Consider the following 21,880-nt stretch of genomic DNA (forward strand, 5'->3'; position numbering starts at 1 on the left):
TAACAGAATTTCCCCTTGGGGAAGTGGATATGGAATCCTCTGCTAAAATGTTTATATCATATTTATTTTAAAATGAGAGATATATATTTTTTTACTTATTTATTTTCTTCATTGTCGTATACCTGTGTTTAGTGTTTACAATATATTGCTTTATTTAATAAGTTAAATTGATCACATAAATTCTGCTACTCACAATCAGAAGTGTAGCCTAAGTAATAGTTGAAACCCATAATTTAATTCTCGTGACAGATATATTATGTAGATATTCTCATTCTTCAGAAATATGCCGAGGGTGCCCTTCTGCTGCTCCCCAACCTACTCCCTCAGGTCCTGCCGTGGGGCCGCCCCACGGGGCCTCCAGCCTGGTGTTTTAGGACAAATGGCCCATTTGTGGGCTTGGTGGTCTTTTATGACATTAATCTCTGAAGGATTGGAATGTATCCCCCCAAACAGTTAGCTCCCGTTAAGGGTCTATTATGAATCTGTCATCTATTATGAATTGCCAGAAACTTAAATTTCAGTCACCTTCAGGCCCAGGCCATGTTTTGAAGGAACAACTAAGTAGTGTATACAGTAGTCAGTACATTACATCAGAATGCTTTTATTTTGCTTAAATTAACCTCTTCCAGGTCTCAGTGGGAGCAGCTAAATTCTAGTATTCTTAAGATTTTGTGAGCAGAGCTGTTTTCACCTTATTCATATACCATTCATGGTAGGTTACCTATTGCGGTGGTGGGAGAGTTTGTAGATTTTCTTTCAAGGGGCTGATCATGTTTTGAGTATAATGAGCTTCATTGTTTAATTCATGGTCAAAATTGTTACAGATATCACATTTTACAAATATACTGTTAAATTCACTTTGCTTTAGGCTATATTTTATCTATAATTCATAGTGCTAATTATAGAATCAAAGTAAATATTTAATATGGGATATCAGAATTAAAATAATCAAAATAACTTATCATTTTTTTAATTTTTAAAACTGTAACTATAATGTTACATTTGATTTTGAACAGATTTATATACAACACCCTCATTTATTTAAAAACTGTTTTTTCAGTTTTCATAATCCAGTGAAGTTTTTTCCCTGCTTTGACCCTTCACAAAGTTTACCTATTACTGTATTCACTCATTCAGACTTAATTTTTATTTAGGAAAGTTATTTCAGAATACCATATCATAAAACATAATATCTTATTTTTTAAAAATTCACTAACTTTTTGGGCACATTTACTCAGCATTTCAAATAAATGTGTAGGCATGTGCCTTGTTTTAAATAAGTACAATTTATAAGACTCATGTTTGCAAGTTATATTTTAGAGTAGCAACTGTTGACATTACCAGGGATTCCACACTTTACAAAACATCATTTGCCACAGGATTTTTCTGTTCCATTTTAAACTGTCTTGATTAAAAAAAAAAAAAAGTAACTTCTAAATTCTCAGGAAGAAGTGTAGTAAAGCATGTCTTCATGCCTGTTTTCAGATTTCTCTCATCTTTTACTGTTCTAATGCATTCCTAACTCCTCGCAAACTTAGCAACTTAAATACTGAATACCTGGCAGCTCTTAGGGATCCCATAAGTAGATGGAGGTAATTTTCAGTGCTTTGTTATATTTAACAGAAATCAAAGTGACTTGTGTTTTAAAATACAAGTTGTCTAATGGTAAGATTACATGATCTTAAATGTGTTTTAGGTTTTCTGCAACAATTAGCTGTGACCCCTTGATGTAGCTAATGTTTATAAAATTTTATAGTCAAAATTATTATTTTTTTTTTTTAGTGTGTGTCAAAAAACATGTAGTATATGTTTGCCTACTTAGAGTTGGAAAATATACTGTGACACAAATTGTAAACAGTTCTTTTTGTGCTGTAAAAATGAATACTACCAGTATGTCAAAAGAAAACTAGTGTGCATTTGTAATATAAAGTAAAATTGTATTTAATGTATATTATGGAATTTTAAATTTGCGCTCACTTAGGAAACTGTAAAGGGGATGTTAATTTACAGATTCCTGTGGATCTGAATACGTAATTTGTAAGCTTTGTGTGGCTTTCCCCTCAAAACGATAACACTGAAACAAGAACCAGCACTTTATATTCAGACTTTTAAAAAATTCTACCTAATTTGGGACAGTGGAACATAGGTAGATTTACTTTAAAAATCTAGAAATTTAAAAAGAAAAAGGTGTTGTTACTCTATCCCAATCTGAATGAAAGTGTGTTCTCAGCAACAAGACAGAAGAGGTGGTTTTGGTTTTGCTTTTTAGAAGTATGCCCCTGCCTTTCTCAAATTTTCCCTTGAAGGCTTATCTCCTGTTTCTCCAAGTATACTCTGCAGTCTGTCCGCAGCATCAGAATCACCTCAGGAGCTGGTTGACGGTGTGGCTGCCTAAGCCCAGCAACCAGCCCTTGACTTGAGGAATTGGGGTCTCTGGAGGTGGGACCTCGGCATCTCTGGTTTCATTAACAGGCGCCTCACGTGCTTCTGATGCGCACTGAAATTTTAAAGTTACTCATCTGTACCTCGTGTGTTCACCCAGGGCTTTTGCCGGCTACATACTATGCAGAAATTTTGAATTAATTGGATGTTCTTAAATGTGTTTTTCCTTCACTCCACTAACTGCTTTCTTCCCCCAAAATCTATCTTCTAAAGGAACTCTATGAAAAATTGGTTCGTATCCTGTCCAAATTGATAAACTCTGTTACATAAAAATTGGTAGCCTCAGATTTTTCTGTGGAACTATAGGTTCTGGGCTATGATCCATGGAGTCTTGGAGGACAAGCAGTGCTTCAGGGGCCAGTGGAGTGGAGCCCACTGGGGCTTCTGCTTTCTCCCCACGCCGGGGTGCTGCTTCAGATCAGATTTCAGTAGATAAAATACTTCCTTTTTTCAAGAAAATAGTTTCCACTATTTTCTTTCAGAGAGTTCGGAAGCCACTATAATGACTCTGTCACCTGGTTAATTTTCTACTGATTTTTACATATTCAGAAACCTCGTGTTTTTTTGTAAAAAGAATATTTTGGATGTCTCAGTTGCTGCCTGGAATGTGGCCACTTGGAATATGGCTATTTCACAAATTTTGAAGGCATTTTGTTGAATAGTAAAGCACTGACTTAGCCTCTGTTCCTTGTACTTCTAATTTTAGTAAAGTATAGAAATGGTCTGTGTATTTAATTTTAGTTATGTAAGTACACACACACACACACACACACATTTACCGGCTCACAGGTCTCAAAAAGGTGCATTCTAAGGTTCTGGAGAAAGAATCAAAAAATGTCACCCGCTAATACAGAAGTTCACAGAACTTAAATGATTGAGGTTAGTCACCTACAGAAATGTCTGCAGAAACTAAGTCACCTAGAGGCTATAAATTGACGTGTACTGCTGATAGTAGACCTAGGACACTTCAGTCTCCGCAAAGATGCCCTGAGCTACCTCACCGATAAAGGAAGTGTCAAAGCAGAATGCGCCTTGCAAGGTAAACTATAGGAAATCACCATCACATGGTACTTTCTGATGACTGACTCGGAATGTGGAAAAGAGAGCTGGAAAGTTAGATTGCTTTCCTTGTTCGTCTAACATTGTCCAGGCAAAGGGACAACCTGACTGGATGAGAAGGTTGGGCTATCTGAGCAGATTCCTAGAGTAAGGAAGGGTGCTTTGTGTACTTGGGTGACAGTGGCTCCTAAGAACTTTTGTTCCATTACTCCAGTTCTGGGCTCTGCCAGCAGTCTTCTCAAATTTGATCAGCTTGAATGAGCCCAGCACATAAATTGGCGCTCTGGTTTGAGTTCTGTTTTGTGCAAGTTTAGAGCAGCCAGATCCTTGGCCCTGATCACCTGCAGGTGAACTGACTGGATCGGCTCTGTGAACCCACAGTGTCAAGGACGCTTGTGACGGGTCCGCTCGAGCAGCCAGCTGGCCTCATGTACTTTCTCCCCCCCTTGGCCTCAGTACTATGTCCCTATCACTAATTACCCTGTGTTAACTGCTTTTGTTGTGTTGGGTCTGTATTGTGGTCAATGCCTACAGACAGAGAAATGTGAATTAAAGCATTTGATACGTTGATGATGTTTGCTTGTTTTTTAATAAAATTAAAGTGCAGCACTTGAAAGGTATGATCCTGTGTTGCTTTTTTTGACACAACGAGAAAGACGACTTTGAGTTACTTTCACAGAAGATGGTCCTTGGCCTACAGCAGAACAGAAATTACCATGTGTGGCAGGTTCTGGGTCAGATACGTTTGGACGGAAAGGAAAATATACATACTTAGCAACTGGCTTGTGGCAGAGTAGACCAGTAAAGGAAGTCAAATAAATGAGGTGCATTCATCTCATTTTCAGTTGTTACAGTGGAAAGAGAAGAGAATTTATTTGAAATATCTAGGTTGAAAACCCATCCTCTACCACTGTTTAACATTAGGCAAGTTATTTGTTCTGCTTGAGCCCCCCAGTTCTTTATAAAAGTGGGAGCTATGCCAGTGGAGAGGTTGCAGACTCAGGTGCTTAGAGGAGAGAGGCAGGTGACGAAGGTGGGGGTGGTGGAACTGGGCAAACTAGAGCACCTGACCGCAGGGAAGCAGGTCCAGGAGCACAGAGCTCATCTTTCTAGGAAAGGTAGAACTGCGGGCTTTTTGTATGAAACCTAATTTTAAAGTACAGGTTGGCAGCTAATTGCCTGTAGCCTCCCACAGGCTTATATGATGATTGTAATGGGAGGGAAAAGTGAAGGCATCTTATACTTGGCAGAAACTTGCACTTCCTTCCATTTGATTTTTTAGAAAGCTTTATGGTTTAACAGCTGTGATCTGGATTTCATATGACGTTTTGTGGCAAATAACATTTTTATTCATTTCATTAGAGGAAAAAGTGCAGTCCAGCTTCATTCTGTCATGTTAGAATTGTGTTTTTACAATTTTTTTTTGAAATAACTTAAAATTCACTGCTCATTTGCCGGTTTTTTTTTTTTAAACAGACAATGCCAAGCGTAATGCACCCTTTCTTGATCATAATTTTAAACATGAGTTATCACGTTTGGCGGTGATATCTACAAAAGTTCCCAAGAAGGCTATTAACTAAATAACCCCTGACAGTTCCATGTTTTGACTTCTTCTTTTTTTTTTCTTCTTCCCCCGTTTTGGCCGTGCCACACCCTTTGCTTAGTTCCCCAGCCAGGGATTGAAACCGGGCCATGGCAGTGAAAGTGCTGAGCCCTAACCACTGGACTACCGGGGAACACCCCATGTTTTTACTTCTTAAATTACAGCTTGGGCACTTGGGTATTATGCTAGATGTTTTATTTACTTTTATCTCATTATAATCTACAACTTTGTGAGGTAGACATTATGAACTCCATTTCACAGATCGGTAACTCAGGGCTGGATGTTAATCCTGGGTCCTCATCCCTGCTGCTTTTTCATCATCAACACAACCACCAACAGTATAAAAAAAAGTTGAATATAGGCAGACATATCATTGTGCTGGACACTAGGAATGCTAGGGCTTATGATACAGCCTTCAACAAGGAAACTGATCACATACATGGAAGGAATTCAGAGATTAAGGAACTGAAAGTGTTAAACATTGCCTATAAATAGAAATTTAATTTTTTTGGTACCGTTGTGGAACTAGAAAATGAAAACTTTTTATCACGTGTGAGTAGACAGAAGGTAAATTCATCTATGACAAAGCTGTGTACGCTGTGAGCTTCTTGAGGACAGGTTGCTCACCTTGGTCATTTTGCATTCAAATTAATGAGCATTTGCATGTCTTTTTGAAAATTCTGTTCTATGTGGTATGGAACACTTACTCTTCAGGGCATTATACTCATCCTCCAATTTCCAGCATAGGCGGGCACCCAGGAGTTTTGAACAAATGAAGTTGCTGAGGCGCTGCACTCGGAGACCAACCCTGGCAAACAGCAGGACTGTGTGCTGCCAGGGCCTGTGTGTGTGCTCCTACAGCATGTCTGCGTACATCTCAGGCCCCATTCTCTGGGAAGTGCTCCAGCCAAGGCTCTGCCAATGGCCATGAACGGGAGCAGAATTCTTACCCCAAAATAGCCACTTTGGCATGAGTTTTAGTTTGGGCTAAAGGTAGTCAAAAACACAGTAGATTCAGGGAAAGTTCTTTACTTCCCCCTCAATTGCTTAAATTTACATTGGAAAAGAGCCCATACCAGAAGAGAACTGTTATCAGATATACCTTATTACCTAAGAAACATCAGTATAACAGGACAACCTTTGTTTTTCAAACACCTCCTCTAGCTTCCTAGGAATGGCCTTCCTCCCCTTTGTACCCTCAGATCCCTACCCCTTTCTTTAGCTAAGAACGTTACAGAAGTTTCAATTACCTGGCTGTCCTTTGGGTCTTCATATCTTTACGGGGCTCTCACATGTACATAATTTTGTTTGTTTTCCTGTTAATCTGTCTTATATCAATTTAATTATTAGACCAACTGAAGAACCAAGAAGGAAAAATGTTCCCACCCCTACAGCCATGTTTAGACCATGTGACCATTCCTCCCTTGTAGTTGATTGGACCCAGGAAGCCCATCCACAGACCAGCAAGCAATCAGATTATCCGCTGGGCTTCGTTTTCACAAAATGCTTTTGTAACCTTTAAATGTGTCCTCCTCAGAGTATGGCCCACAGACTGTTTTCTTCCAATCCACCTGGAAATAAGTACAGAAACTGAGAGTAAGAGTTTAGAAATTTGCATAGCTATTTTGTCAGTTGACTATTGGATCTAATCGTAATAAAAATGTAGCTTGTATTGTGTATGTCTCTTTATGTGATTTTTCTCTTTATTTTATAAAAATATTGATACATGATGCTGTTGACCTAAAACAATAGACTGCCAAATAGTTCTCCAGCAAAGACAGGTTTATCCATGATCAGCAAAGAATTGTAATTCAAGGTCTATAACCATAGCAAGCCACATGCAAGGGAAGGAGCACTCTTATAGAGGGGAAAAGGAAGTTGGGAGGGCTGTAGTAAACAAAGATTCCATGGCTTTTCATTGGCTCAGTCCTCGCCAGGAAAGAAGAGGAATATTTCTTCTTCCTGTTGGGCCGTACTATCATCGCAGGGTTTGAGAGTTCCTCATTCTTGCCTCCTGACTCTTTTTAATTGAGGTTTCTGTTTATTAATTTTTTACAGTGTATTAGAATTTTTTTAAAGAAGAAAGAAACAAAAAAACAAAACACCTGATTTTGGACTTCCCTGGTGGCGCAGTGGTTATGAATCCACCTGCCAGTGCAGGGGACACGGGTTCAGTCTCTGGCCCTGGAAGATCCCACATGCTGTGGAGCAACTAAGCCTGTGTGCCACAACTACTGAGCCCACCTGTTGCAACTACTGAAGCCCTCATGCCTAGAGGCCATGCTCCACAACAAGAGAAGCCACCGCAATGAGAAGCCCATACACCACAACACAGAGTAGCGCCCGCTCACCCCAACTAGAGAAAGCCTGCATGCAACAACAAAGACCCAATGCAGCCAAAAATAAATAAAATTAAAAAAACAAAAAAAACCACCTGATTTTTCACTACAGATGGTTTAAGCAGCACTGCTTTAAATAACATGCTTTCTTCCACTGGGAAAGGAGGGGCCGAGCTGCAGTGAGTTTCTGTTCCTTAGAAAAAAATAAACTCTGAGTAACATGTTGCAAGAGGCTTGCTTTAATTTGGTAAAAGGAGCAGTGACCTTTAGTATCTGATACCAAAGCTTGTGACCATGATACAGGTAATAGCAATGGACTCCGGACCAATGAAACACCCAGACAACAGGAGGAGGAAATAAGACTAGTAAGGAACTATTATTTCAAGAGAGGTAAGAAATTATGTAAACTGGAACATATAAGCTAAGAACCATATGGTCTGGAATTAAGTAGCATAATAACATATTTGTAGAGCATTTCATCATTTATAAAACAATTTTATATGAAATATTTGCTTTATTCCTCACAAAAACCCAATTGATTAGGCAGAGCAGATAATAATTTCAATTTTCCAAATGAGTACACTGTGATTCAGAAAGGTTAGTGACATACCAGTGTCACACAGAGCTGGGATAAGATACCAATCCAGTCTTGTGACTCTAAAATCTAGTGGGGTGGTTGCTTGTTTTTTTCACTAAGTTATGTCACCTTCTGTCTAGGTCAGGGGTTCTTAGCCTTTACTGGGCCACAAGCAGACCTTTGTAAGAAGCTGATTATAGTTATGGACACACATACACATGTTGCTATACACATTCAGCAGGATTTTGCAATGAACTTCAGGGGCCTCCTAGATTCCAATTAAGAACCTCTGTACCAAGAACCAGTCCTAGCTGGATTCCTCAGACACATTTAGTATTGACTGGCAATGAACTTGCTCTTTCTAGTTATCTTCTGCCATCTTCAGTCATTTTGTATTCTGACTCATCCACAAGCCCATTGAGTACTACAGAGAACTCAAGGGTATACAGGTTCAGAAGAGCTGGCAGTGGAGGGATGCTTCAGGAAGAAAGGAAGTGTCATTAGGCTAAGCCTCAAAGGAAATTCCATTCTGGCATATTCAAAGGACATAGTGTTGGCCAAGCTGGAGAGAAGCAAATATTTTTGTGTGTTTTCTGTTTTGTTTTTTTAATTAATTAATTTATTTTTGGCTGCGTTGGGTCTTTGTTGCCGTGTGCAAGCTTTCTCTAGGTGCGGCAAGCAGGGGCTACTCTTCTGTGCTGTGCCTGGGCTTCTCATTGCAGTGGCTTCTCATTGCAGAGCATAGGTTCTAGGCACACTGGCTTCAGTAGCTGTGGTACGTGGGCTCAGTAGTTGTGGCGCACGGGCTTAGCTGCTCCGCAGCATGTGGTATCTTCCCGGACCAGGGATCGAACCCATGCATTGGCAGGCGGATTCTTAACCACTGCGCCACCAGGGAAGTCCCGAGAAGCAAATGTTGATGTAGAAGATTAGTAGAAGATGAATTTGGAGAAATAACAGAAGACCAAGTTGTAGAGCATTGAACAAGGAGCTAAAGATGTCAGCTTTAAGTCTGTGAACCATATGGTACCATCTATAAATGGCATTTTAAGAAGATTACTCTAGAAGTACTGCGGAAGATGGATCGGAAGGGAAACAGGAAGCCTAGTTTTACTATAATCCAGGAGCAAGCAGACTAGGGTTTGAATTTAGGTAGAGACAACAGACACGGAAATAGAGGCAGAAATGAGAATATTTATAGAGGAAGAATTGACAGATCTGGATGAAGGATACCTTGAAGAAAGGATTAACTCGTCTCTCAAGATTTTGAACCTTGGAAAAGTGAATTTGTTCAACAAATATTGATGTGACTGATACAAACGGGGAACTGCTGGGTATCAGGTTCACACGTACAAGGCCAAGGCCAGCACCTGACTGATTCAACCAGTAAAGTTATAAGCAGCCATTTTTACAAGTAGCAAAGTTACAATAAGCCAAAGGTGCCAACTCCCCATGGTTTTTGTACAGCACCCAAAGAGGCAGAGTGACTGCAATGTGAATTAGGGGACACCCCATTGCTAAGGAGCTAATTCTAGATTGGAGGAAGTGGTTTTGAAATTCTGAAGCCCAGGTCTCACCAGAACCCCAGAGAAATGGGAAACTGGCTCATGACAGCTTCCCACGGGGTAGAAGGACGTGAACAGAAGATGACCTTGTACCGGCTCCTTATAGGCTTCCCATGATCTCATGCCTGGGAATGGAGCTGTTCCTCTACACTGGGGGTGGCAGTGGCTGGGGGGTGGTGGCAGGAGCTAGTTTTCAGGAATAGAAGATACACTTGGTACTAGATACATAGACTATAAAGTTAGATCAGGACATTCATGTACTGGCCAGACTACAGGAATAGGTTTTTTTTGTTGTTTTGGGTTTTTTTGCGGTACGCGAGCCTCTCACTGCTGCAGCCTCTCCCGTTGCAGAGCACAGGCTCCGGACGCGCAGGCCCAGCGGCCGTGGCTCACGGGCCCAGCCGCTCCACGGCATGTGGGGTCCTCCCGGACCGGGGCACGAACCCGTGTCCCCTGCATCAGCAGGCGGACTCTCAACCACTGCGCCACCAGGGAAGCCCAGGCATAGGTTTTTGTGTCATTCACAGAGAGGTGGGGCATATTGAGTGTTGGACTTTCAGCTCCAGGTCCTGGGTTCAGGTCCTGGCTCTGTCACTCACTAGGTATGTGTTCCAGTCACCATGGCTGTGTGACACATTACCTGAAAACGAAGTGGCTTAAAATAGCAACATTTACTTTGTTCCTGAATCTGCAACAAGAGCAGGCCTCTGTACATTTTCACATGAGTCAGATCCTCCTCCCAGCATATGCTGGAACAGCTCGAAGGCTGGGGACTGAATCGGTGGAAAACTCACCCATCTGGCAGGTGCTGTTGGCTGTCAGCTGGGGCTGCAGCTTGCTCACGCATGGTGTCTGAGTTCCCAGGAAAGCATCCTGAGAGGGAGGGCCAGGCGGAAGCCCTACTCCTTTGTGCCCCAGCCTCAGAAGTCACACAGTGTCACTTCTACTATATTCTATTCACCAAGGTAGTGACAAAGCCCTGCCCGGTTTCAACAAGAGGAGAAACAGACAGCCTCTATTGGGGGTGGGGAGGAAGGTTCTGGAAGAGCATGCTGTCCTGGAAAGACTGCTGTGGCCATTTTTGGAGGATACAATCTGCCAGAATGTTAACCTGGTCTCTCTTTTTTTTTTAATTGTGGTAAAATACACATAATATAAAACTTACCATTGTAACCATTTTTAAGTGTGCAATTTGGTGGCATTAAGTACACTCGCAGTGTTGTGCAATTATCACCACTATTCATTCCCAGAAACATTTCATCATCCCAAACAGAAACTCCAAACCCATGAGACAATAACTCCCTATCCTTCTTCCAGTCCCTGGTCACCTCTGTTCTGCTTTCTGTCTCTGTGAATGTGCCTATTCTAAGTACTTCATTGAAGCGGAATTCATACACTATTTGTCCTTTTGTGTCTGGCTTATTTCACTTAGCATAATGTTTTCAAGGTTCTAACATGAGTCTCTTTTCTCATCTATAAAAAAAATGAAGAATAGAACAGGGCTGCTTGGAGGATTTAATTCGGTAGTACATGTTATGGTGTACAAATTTCTTGATACTCCTCCCATCAAAAAGTGAAATCTAATTCCACTTATATGGACTGGCCTTAGTGACCTGTTTCCAATGAAGGGAATGCAGCAGAAATCGGGGTCTTCTGAGGCTTCGTCATAAAAGGTGATATGACTTTTGCCTGGCTGTTGGGACACTTGCCCTTGGGACTCAGCCCTTTCTTCAGTATTGCATAGAGAAAATATATCTGCTGCCAGGAAAAGCCCCTAGCATTAACTGTCAGGTGCGTGAGTGAGTCAGCCTGAAGACGATTACAGCCCAGCCTTCAAGCCACCGCCACAGACGCCAAGTGGAGCAGAAATGAGCTGTTCCAAGCAAACCCTACACAAGTTACAAAGTCAAGAGCAAAACCAATGTTATTTTTGTGTTTTTACACAGCAGTAGATAACCAGAACATAAGTTTCTGTTCTTATGTTCAAAGCCAACCAACCAACCAATCATCATTTCCCTCTTCTTCCTTGTGCCCCCAAATGACAGCCAAGTACTCGGAGAAGGTGACCTCACCCCAACTCAGGGGTAACCAACATGGTAATCCCATTCTCTTGGCAGCTGGAGGTGGACATGTGACCCAGTTCTAGTCAATGAGACATAATGGGCAGATCTGCTGGGGTACCTCCAGAAAAGACTGCCTGGCTCTTAAAAAGAGATACAGAGAGGGCTTCCCTGGTGGCGCAGTGGTTGAGAGTCCGCCTGCCAATGCAGGGGACACGGGTTCGTGCCCCGGTCCGGGAAGATCCCACATGCCGCGGAGTGGCTGGGCCCGTGAGCCATGGCTGCTGAGCCTGCGTGTCCGGAGCCTGTGCTCCGCAACGGGAGAGGCCACAACAGTGAGAGGCCTGCGTACCGCAAAAAAAAAAAAAAGAGATACAGAGAGAAAGAGATGGTGTCATGACTGTGTGGGATACCTGCAACCACTGAGGTCATTTTTTTAAACCAGGAGGTAAGCAGAAATGAGGGCAAAGCCAACAGGGCAAGAATGGCAGTGTGGGAAGTTGGAAAGACCCATTGATGACAATGTTGCGGCACTGAGTCAGCCAATCCTGGAACTGCCCTTCCTTGGGAGTATATGATGATATGTGAGATGAAAACTTTCCTTATTTTTTAAAGTTGGGTATTTTGTTCATGGCCACCAAAAGCAACATCCTAACTGACATGTTTATGTCAAGTGTGGTATATTATAAGGAACATAGGAACACAGTCAGTTGGAAATAAATGTCAGCTGTGATGATGATGATGATGATGATGATGATGAAGAAGAGGGCGCATTCTTGGAGAGCAGAATACTCAGGTGATAATAGCAGAGCTCCTGGATTTTGAAGAAAACGCTCCCCTTTATGGGGGAGTGGACAAGTAGAATCAACAGAGGACAAGGTGACAAATAACCAGGAAATGAAAGAAGCCGTGAAGTATGATGCAAGCCAGAGATGAGATTACAGGTATCTCCCCCTTTCTGAAAGTTCACATTACACTATTTTGCTTTTACAAAACACCTACCTTAGTCCCTGTTTTCAACAACCGAGAGACATCCACAGAGGATTTTCGCTTTTATGAAAAAAATCCATTGCCATATTAACGTACTATGAAAAAAATCCATTGCCATATTAATGTACTAATGTACATTTTTTGTAAAAGCAAAGTGATCTAGCTCAAATTATTTGAAAGCAGGAGGATACTCTTTGCTTTATGCCATATAGGAACACTCTACTTTCAGATAGCGGGGGAAACCTGTATCAATACCAAGGGGTGACTCCACCATATAGAATCCTGCAGAGCAGATTCTCTTGCCATCACATCAGTGGTGACCTCAAAGGGGACAAACTTGACATGCAAAACCCAGGTGGTCGTATGTGCTGACACCCCATGAGGTGTTCTGCTAGATCAGTGATTCTCAGAGTGTAGCCCCCAGATCAGCAGCAGCAGCAACACCTGTGAACTTGCTAGAAATGTAAATTCTCAAATCTCACCCTACACCTATTAAATCAGAAACTCAGGGGTGGAGACCAGGAATCTGTTTCCACAAGTCCTTGAGGGGATTCAAATGCCTCTAAAGGCTGAGAATCACTCAGACTAAACACCTAGATGTTAGGAAATTTGCTCCTAAGGATGTTGTGTCTATGAATTGCCCTGTGGGGAGAAAGGGAGAGAACTAAATCTGGGGACAAAAGCAATTCTTTGGGGGGAGGGGGTTGGTGAGAATTTCCTGTAGGGCTGTTACTGAGTCCAAGCTCTCTCTGCTTGCTGCACGACAGGCCAGTAAATCGGGAGACAAGGTGTTGAGGCAAGGAATAACGACTTTATTCAGAAAGCCCGCGAACCGAGAAGGTGGCAGACTAGGGTCTCCAAAAACCATCTTATTGGGGTCTGGATGCCAGTTTCTTTTATAGAACAGAGAGGGGGAGGAGGTGAGGCAGTATAGTAAAAAGGCCATTAGTTTTGCCTGGCTTGGCCAGCATCAGGGAGGGGATGTGTTAATTTCTTCTTTTCTGCAGCCATTCACAGGTGGGCAGGGTCAGATTGTCTCCCTGTGTGCTGAACAAAGACACTTTAGTTTAACATGCAGGCTGAGGGGCAGGGTTCCCTGAGACAGGCCATTAAATATGATTATAATAACAAAGGCAACGAAAAGCAAAGGTTAAAGTCAAAGAAGCAGATCCAACATGGAGTCAGAATTGGGTCTTCCCTGTTACGATTTTCCACTGTCAGTGTCCATTCCACGATCTTGTGGGAAAAGGGGTGACAACTATTCTAACTGCTTTGTCAGATGGATCTTTCTGGGAGGGTCCACCATTGGTGCCAGTGTTCAGATTGTCTTTTTTGTTCCTCTTTGGAAAGTGTCTACTTTACGTCTGTAGACTTAAAAAATACTCATGATCTAGAAGTTGAGACTTATGTTTTATTCAGTGGGAATTTTGAGGACTTCAAGACCGGGAGGCAGCATCTGAAGTTAAGGAATTTAGCACTTTTCTATGTATGGGAAGATTCCAGGCTCACTGAAATCATTCCTTTGATACGCACCTCAGATATCTGGGGCCTGTATCGTGTAATTTCACATCCTGAGTTTCCTCAGGGCTCACCGTAGGGAGTGGCTGCAGTCTGATGGCTGCTAGACGGCAGGTATTCTTCTCCTTCCTGAGTTTCCTCAGGGCTCACATTGAAGGGCTGCAATTGTTGATGACTGATAATGGAGGGAACTATTCCATTTCTCATATCTTCTCCTCTTGGTCAGGAATTTGACCAATATTTGGGAGACATTTCATGATCAAATGTTGTCCCACAGCGCTGGGAGGCTTATCCCAGATCAGGGGGAAATTCTTCATGTGTCACTCCAGGTGTTAATTTTTGGATTAGGCCCTATTGATAATTAAAGTTTCTCTGGATCCTCTGTCTAATTATGATCCAGGAGACACTTTCCCTTGTTGCTTCCTCCCATACCTAGAATCACGCTATTACAATTATTTTATGTTATAGATGTGATCTATTTCCTCAAGATGTTTAGCCATAGAAGTCTTGTTGGAGGCCTGGTTACACACTGGGTAGTGTAAGAGACAACAATCTTATAAAATAGACAGGATATAAGTAATGCAGCTAGTATCATTGACAAAGACATAGTGCAGCAGGGAGACACAAAGCACAAACAATTTGGAAACAAAGAACAAATTAAACCAATGATTAGTATAACTAGTTGTAATCCAGTTGTAATAACAAGCAACCAAAGGAACCATAAGTGATTTAATGAGCCATCCACAGTTTCAGTGTACCAGCCATGAATACTTATACATGCATGGCTTAATCTCTGAGACAAGCATATGGTACTAGCAGGATCAACCAGGTAGAGAGCAAAAGATAAATGTTTCAATTCTACTTACCAAGGTGTAATTTACCAAATTACTGGAAGTCATAATTAGTTTTCCTTACACCTGGAAAACACAGATTTAAACCAATAATTTTTCAGATAGAAACCGTAAAAATGATAACCATATTCACCAGTTTATTCAGTCCTATGTAATTAATTTGTGTTGATCTGGATGAAGTAATCAGGTTTTCCATTAGTTTTGTCATTCATTACCCAGTCCAGTGATATTATCTAAAGGCTACCAGAAACTTATATTTGTTAAAAAGTTCCCTTTTATGAGTCCTCTTGAAAATCTTCACTTTGTAAAAGCATCAGGACAAAACTTAAAATAACCTGGTTAAAGATTTGAGTACAATACAATTAGCAGGAAACTTGGATATTTCTGTGACATGTAACATTGTAGAATAACTAGAATTATGATTGATAACATATCAGGACATATCAGATGTTAGGGATTCAAATTAAATTTTGGAATATCTATATTAATGACATTAATACATACACTATAACCTAAGGTTCATCTCCAATCCCTTGACAATATTTCTGAAATAATTTAACATGCCAAATAAACTTAGTTTAACATTCCTCTCTGAGATGTCTCAGAGATGTTCTTCTGAAGTATTCCAGAGTCAGCAGGAGGCTAAAAAAGTTTTAGTCAGATTTTGATATTTGGGAAGTTTGTTAAAAACATCATAAAGGTTTTAAAACACAACAGGATCCTAGGTCACTGTGAAACAATACTTATTCATTTAACCAAAATCACAAAACGATTAAAAGAAAACAAATATGGATCTCCTAAGGGCACAGAAACTCATACAATCTGTTATCAAAAAGGAGCACTTCTAACAGAGAGAGAGGTCAAATTCCAGTCTTGTATTGGCTTACTTAATAAAATCCGTTTACTTAGTTAACTTCCATCTAAATTTAGTTCATCCTGACCATGTATAAAATTTTCTCAGTAAAATGTACTTCCATTCCTCACACTTTCATAACTGAAAACACACATTCTACCATACTGAAACGTTTTATTGTTTTCAGTAGCTTTAATTATATATTTAAATAGAATCCCTGACTCTTAAAAATCTTAATTTCTAGGGAAAGCCAAGAGACAAGTAATAGTTACCAAAATGTAGAGAGACTATTTTAGATAGCTTTTCAGACCTAAAGGCTCTTATCTCATTTACATTTTCTTTCCTTAGAAGTTTCTTCATATCAAGTTACTTTCCTTGCTGACAAATTTGCAGCAGGTGTAACAAGATGTCATTAACTTCTATTAAACCTAGTGCAGTGAAAGTATTCTACTTAATGTTGATGACTCTAAAGTCATGTCTATATTAATTAGATCACAAACTTAAACATTAATTTAATACTAAATATTTCCCAGTTCACGTGATACTGAAACTAATTTAGCTGAATTTCTCTTGTATTTAGAATTGTTTGGTTTGTAAGTGCTTACTTTTCTTTAAGCCGATTAAACAGAGCTCATACACAAATCAACCTCAGCAATGTTATCCAAAGACAAAGACACATACAAACACAGAAACAACCAGAGAGACCTCATAGTTCTCATTTCAAAATTTCAGCCCTGCAGGTACAGCAATGTAAAACTCATCAGTTTACAGGAGGTTGGATTAAAGTTGGGTTTCTGGTAGATGGAACAAATAAAGCTCACTTCTCTAGATGGCTAAATATTTACAGGAATAATGCTGAGGATTATTATTTACCCTTGACAAGTCAATTTCTAAATTACTTTACACTTTTTTCAAAATTTGCATTTTAAAAAGATGGCAGAGGTGAGGGTTCTTGAGAACACCAAATAGGACATTTGCATCTCAAAGATACAGGCAAGTTTCTCCTAGGATGACTTTGTTTCCTTCTCTGCAGTTTCCATGAGCACCATTTGTAGGCTTTAAGTTCCAGTGGGGCCCTGATATCAAGCTGTTCTGGCGAAAAAGTTACTTGAGCATTTAATTTACAAAGGAGATCTCATCCTAAAAAAGGGGGATTGGATACTCTGGCATATATAAGAAGTTATGTTTCAGGGTGAGGTCCCCTAGTTGGCCTTCTAGAGGTTGTAAGAATGAAGGGTTTTGTACTTCTCCAGAAACTCCTGTGAGTGAGATAGACTGCGATGTTTTCTGTGCCACCTTGGCGTTCACCACAGAATATGTGGCACCCGTATCTACTAGAAAATCAGTCACCTTGTTCCCCACTGTCAAAGTTACCCAGGGCTCCTGTGGGGAAATTAGAATCTGATGCCTCAAGTCTAAAGGAGTTCCCTGGCCTCTTACAGGATATTGGTGTAAGGGAAATTGCCCTGTTGCAGAAGTGATTCCTGGTCCAAATTGGGTGCCCTGTTGGGTCTTAGATGGTCATACTAAACCAGGTCCCTGTGCTCCAGGGTTAACATAGAAACTTCTATTCGATCCCCATGGGAAGGGGAAATAGGAGGTGGTGAAAGGAGTAAATATGTTGGCAGCATTGGGGGGTGAGCAGCCCTCTGACTCCTTTTCCTCCTGATGCAATAGCATAAATGCTTCTACATATGGAATCCCACCTCTTTTCCCTGCTCTTTATCAAAACACTTCTAATTGCGAGATCATATAATAATTGAGGGAGCCATTCAAGCCATCACCTTTCTGAACTTAACATATATTGTGTCCACACCTTATTACAATAGTATACCATGTCTTTCTTAGTCATAGGCTCACGGCTATGTTTTGCTCATTTATCTGATATACGCCCCAAAGGGTTCTCCTTTGGGATAGATGTAGTATTTCCCACTTTTATAAGTTTGCTAACACCAAAACACAAAAGATGCAAACAAATTCCAACACAAAAAGCACAAAGAAATTCCAACATTGATGCACACGAAATCAAAACCAAAACCAACAAACCAGTTCCCAAATCAGGTAAAGTCCAGCAATTCCCCTCTCCAAGACGGTACCCCCACCAAACAATTGGCTTGTCCTGTAAAGGAAAAGCCCAAATTGAGGGGAGAATATATTCCCGGTGCACACACCAGAGCGACTTACCCTACAAAATCGAGTCCATTGACTCGTAGAAGTTTGTCGGTTCCTTGCTTCAACTGCCAAGCACTGGTGTAGCTGGTGCCGCTTCAGGGAATTTTGGAGGGAAGATCCTCAGGGAAAATGGTCTCAGCCGCTGCTAGGGCCTTGCCCCAATATTCCCTGACTGGGGCCAGCTAGCCACGAGCAGCAAGGCACCAGCTGGCTGGCCAAATTTGTGACTGAGTCAAGCTTGCTCTGCAAGCTGCAGGACAGCCCAATAAACCAGGAGACGAGGTATTGAGGCAAGGAACAGATTTTATTCAGAAAGCCAGCAGACTGAGAAGATGGTGGGCTAGGGTTCCCAAAAACCATCTTATCAGGGTCTGGATGCCAGTTTCTTTTATAGAACGGAGAGGGGCAGGAGGAAGTAAAGTAAAAAGGCCATTCGTTTTTCCTGGCTTGGCCAGCATCAGGGAGGGGATGTGTTAATTTCTTCTTTTCTGCAGCCATTCACAGGTGGGCAGGGTCAGATTGTCTCCCTGTGTGCTGAACAAAGGCACTTTAGTTTAACATGCAGGCAGAGGGGCAAGGTTCCCTGAGGCAGGTCATTATGTATGATTATAATAACAAAAGCAATGAAAAGCAAAGGTTAAAGTCAAAGAAACAGATCCAACATGGAGTCAGAATTGGCTCTTCCCTGTTACAGAGGGATGGAGATTTTTCTATGTGCAAGATTGAAGAAAGGGCTCTCTTCACTGTAAAATCAGAGGATGGGCAAGGACAGAAAAGATAGGCTAGTATCTAGAGTGCTTCGAGGGGACCCTATGAAGGATTTAAACTGTACTTTTCCTTTTTTCCTAGGACTCTGGGAATAGTCGTGTTTATGGTCTGGTTTTTAATCTTACTTTCCTCCTCTTTTATAGATTCCTCTGGCTGCCCCCAAATGTACAGCAGAGTCTTTCAGGCACTGGAGTTTGTATCCTTGAAATTCAGTCACACACTCAGCAAATGTTTTGTCTACTGTGTCCCAGGCATTTTTCTGTGTATTTAGGAAACAGCAGTGAACAAAGGCCCCCACCATGGTGGAGGATGGTAACTTCAGGATGATCACAAGATCCCTGGAGCACCACCGTTACCTCATCACCAACCAATCAGAAGAAAGTCACACACCATGCAGCCCTCAACCCAAATTTTGCCTATAAAAACTTCTCCCCCCAAACCATTGGGGAGTTCAAGGTTTGGGTTTTTTTTTTTTCAATATGTATTTATTTATTTGGTTGTGCTGGGTCTTAGTTGTGGCAGGTGGGTTCCTCAGTTGTGGCAGGCAGGCTCTTTAGTTGTGGCATGCAAACTCTTAGTTGCAGCATACATGTGGGATCTAGTTCCCTGGCCAGTGATCAAACCTGCACCCCCTGCATTGGGAGAGTGGAGTCTTAAACCACTGTGCCACCAGGTAAGTCTCAGTTCCAGGCTTTTAAGCCCAAGCCACCCATTCTCCTTGCTTGGCCCTGCAATAAACCTTTCTCTGCCCCAAACTCCGATATTTCAGTTTGTTTGGCCTCACTGTGCATCAGGCACATGAACAGAGGAGCAGCTCCATCCTACATGGAGCAGCAGCAGATGACCCATGACCTAGAGAGGCAGACACTTGGGCTACAACAGATTTAGCAAGTTGGTGGGGTTTTTCATTAAATATTGTTGCTTTGTTAAGAAATGTAGTGGCATAATTGGCAGCACAGGGGAAAGGAACTACCTACTGGAAAGGGAAAGATTAAAAATACACAAGAGAAAAGATAACTGTGGAATAGAATTCCAGCCTCTACTTTTCAGCTTCTTTTAGTTTCCATCTTGCCATAAGATTGGAATTATCACTTCTGTTACTCTTTCCTTTTCCCCATGTAAAGACAGCTATTTCCCAAAAGGGTACAAGAGTGACCAGTACTGCTGTACTTAGTTCCTGGTAGTTGGTTACCTTCCAGAGAGGTGACAAAGGAAAGGTCACTGTGTGCCATTGTTAGAATGTGCTAAACAAATCTGACTTGAGGCATATTAAACAGCTAGATGTAAGGAGTCATGACTCATTATGAGTCATTAAGGGATAGAAACGCAAAACAGAAACCACTCCACCTAACAGGTGGGGTCCTGTTAATAGAGCAAACAGCTGCTCCCAGAATAGTACAAAATTGTGCAGCAACCCCACAACGGCAAAATAAATGCAGAAGTTTTTTGTTTACATTTCATAGAAGTTTTCTTAAGGTGACATTGCTGGCATCCATTTCTGCCTAAAGATAGTTGGCACTTCCTACATCATTAGAAAACTTAGATTTAAAAAAATAACTTTCCAAAAAGGGAACAGAGCACAGATTGCATTCAGCCTTTTCTTTAAGTGTTGTATAAAGAGGTGTCATTTCTTACAGATAAGCAATGAGTGCTTTATAAAGTGGGAATACATTTTTGAGCTTTTTTAAAAAAGAAGTAATTTCTGTTAAAAGAAGCATTTGTTTGATGTGGCATTTTGAGAAGTTAGTTTTTTTGCTCTTAAAAGGTGACACTACTCTTTGTGTCACTTCAAGGGTTATTGCATCTGATAGTCCCAGTAACATCAGAGGGTGATTAATAATCCAATATTATTCATGGCTATTGGTATTGAAGGTCAAATGCTTTGTGTGTGTGTGTCTGTGAATCTCTTACATAGGGAAAGATGAATGTAAAGTTGCAAACTGAGTCTTTTTTTTTTTTAATATGAACATTCCCCTATCCTCAAGAGTAAAACAACAGTATTTTTACAGAACAACAGTAAATTAACATAGGTGTTGGCAAGCTGAAACTAAGTGCTCCAGGAGAAAGAAAAGACTCAGAGGATTATGGCAGATTTTTTTCCCCAGAGATGACCACAGCATTATTTCCCATTCTACATGCTCAATTACATTCAATGCAGACAGTCTAAACTCACTAATTAAAAGCAGATTGTCATTTCTGCAAGACCCAAATATATGCTGTCTATAAGAAATACACTTTAAATATAATGACACAGGTTAAAAGCAAAAGGATGGAAAAAAGATATGTCATGCTAACATTAATCAAAAGAAAGTTAGATTGTCTATATTAGTATCACTCAAAGTAGTTTTCAGAGCAAAGAATATTAGCAGGGATAAAAAGGGTCACTTCATAATAATAAAGGGGTCAAGTCACCAAGAGGACATAAAAATCCTAAATATTTATACACTTAGGAAAAAAAGCTTCAAATTACATAAAAAGAAGAGTGATGGAGGGCTTCCCTGGTGGCGCAGTGCTTAAGAATCCACCTGCCAACACAGGGGACACAGGTTCAAGCCCTGGTCTGGGAAGATGCCGCAGAGCATCTAAGCCTGTGTGCCACAACTACTGAGCCCACATGCTGCAACTACTGAAGCCCGTGCGCCTAGAGCCCATGTTCCCCAACAAGAGAAGCCACTGCAACAAGAAGCCTGCACACCACAATGAAGAGTAGCCCCTGCTCGCCACAACCAGAGAAAGCCCGTGCGCAGCAAAAAAGACCCAACGCAGCCAAAATAAATAAATATATTAAAAAGGAAAAAAAAAGACTGATAGAACTTCAAGGTAAAGATAGATACATTCAAAGTTTTAGTTAGAGATTTTAACACCCTTTCCCAATAATTAATACAAGTAGACACAAATCAGTAATAATATAAAAGACCTAAACACTATCAACCAACTTGACAAATTGACACTTACAGAACACTCCACCCGACAATAGCAGCATACACATTAGTGTCCTTTTTTTATTGAAATATTGTTGATGTACAATGTTGTGTCAATCTCTGCTGTACAGCAAAGTGACTCAGTTATAGAGACATTCTTTT

The sequence above is a fragment of the Lagenorhynchus albirostris genome, chromosome 20 (genome assembly GCF_949774975.1).
Source record: "Lagenorhynchus albirostris chromosome 20, mLagAlb1.1, whole genome shotgun sequence".
In the NCBI taxonomy this organism is placed as follows: domain Eukaryota; kingdom Metazoa; phylum Chordata; class Mammalia; order Artiodactyla; family Delphinidae; genus Lagenorhynchus; species Lagenorhynchus albirostris.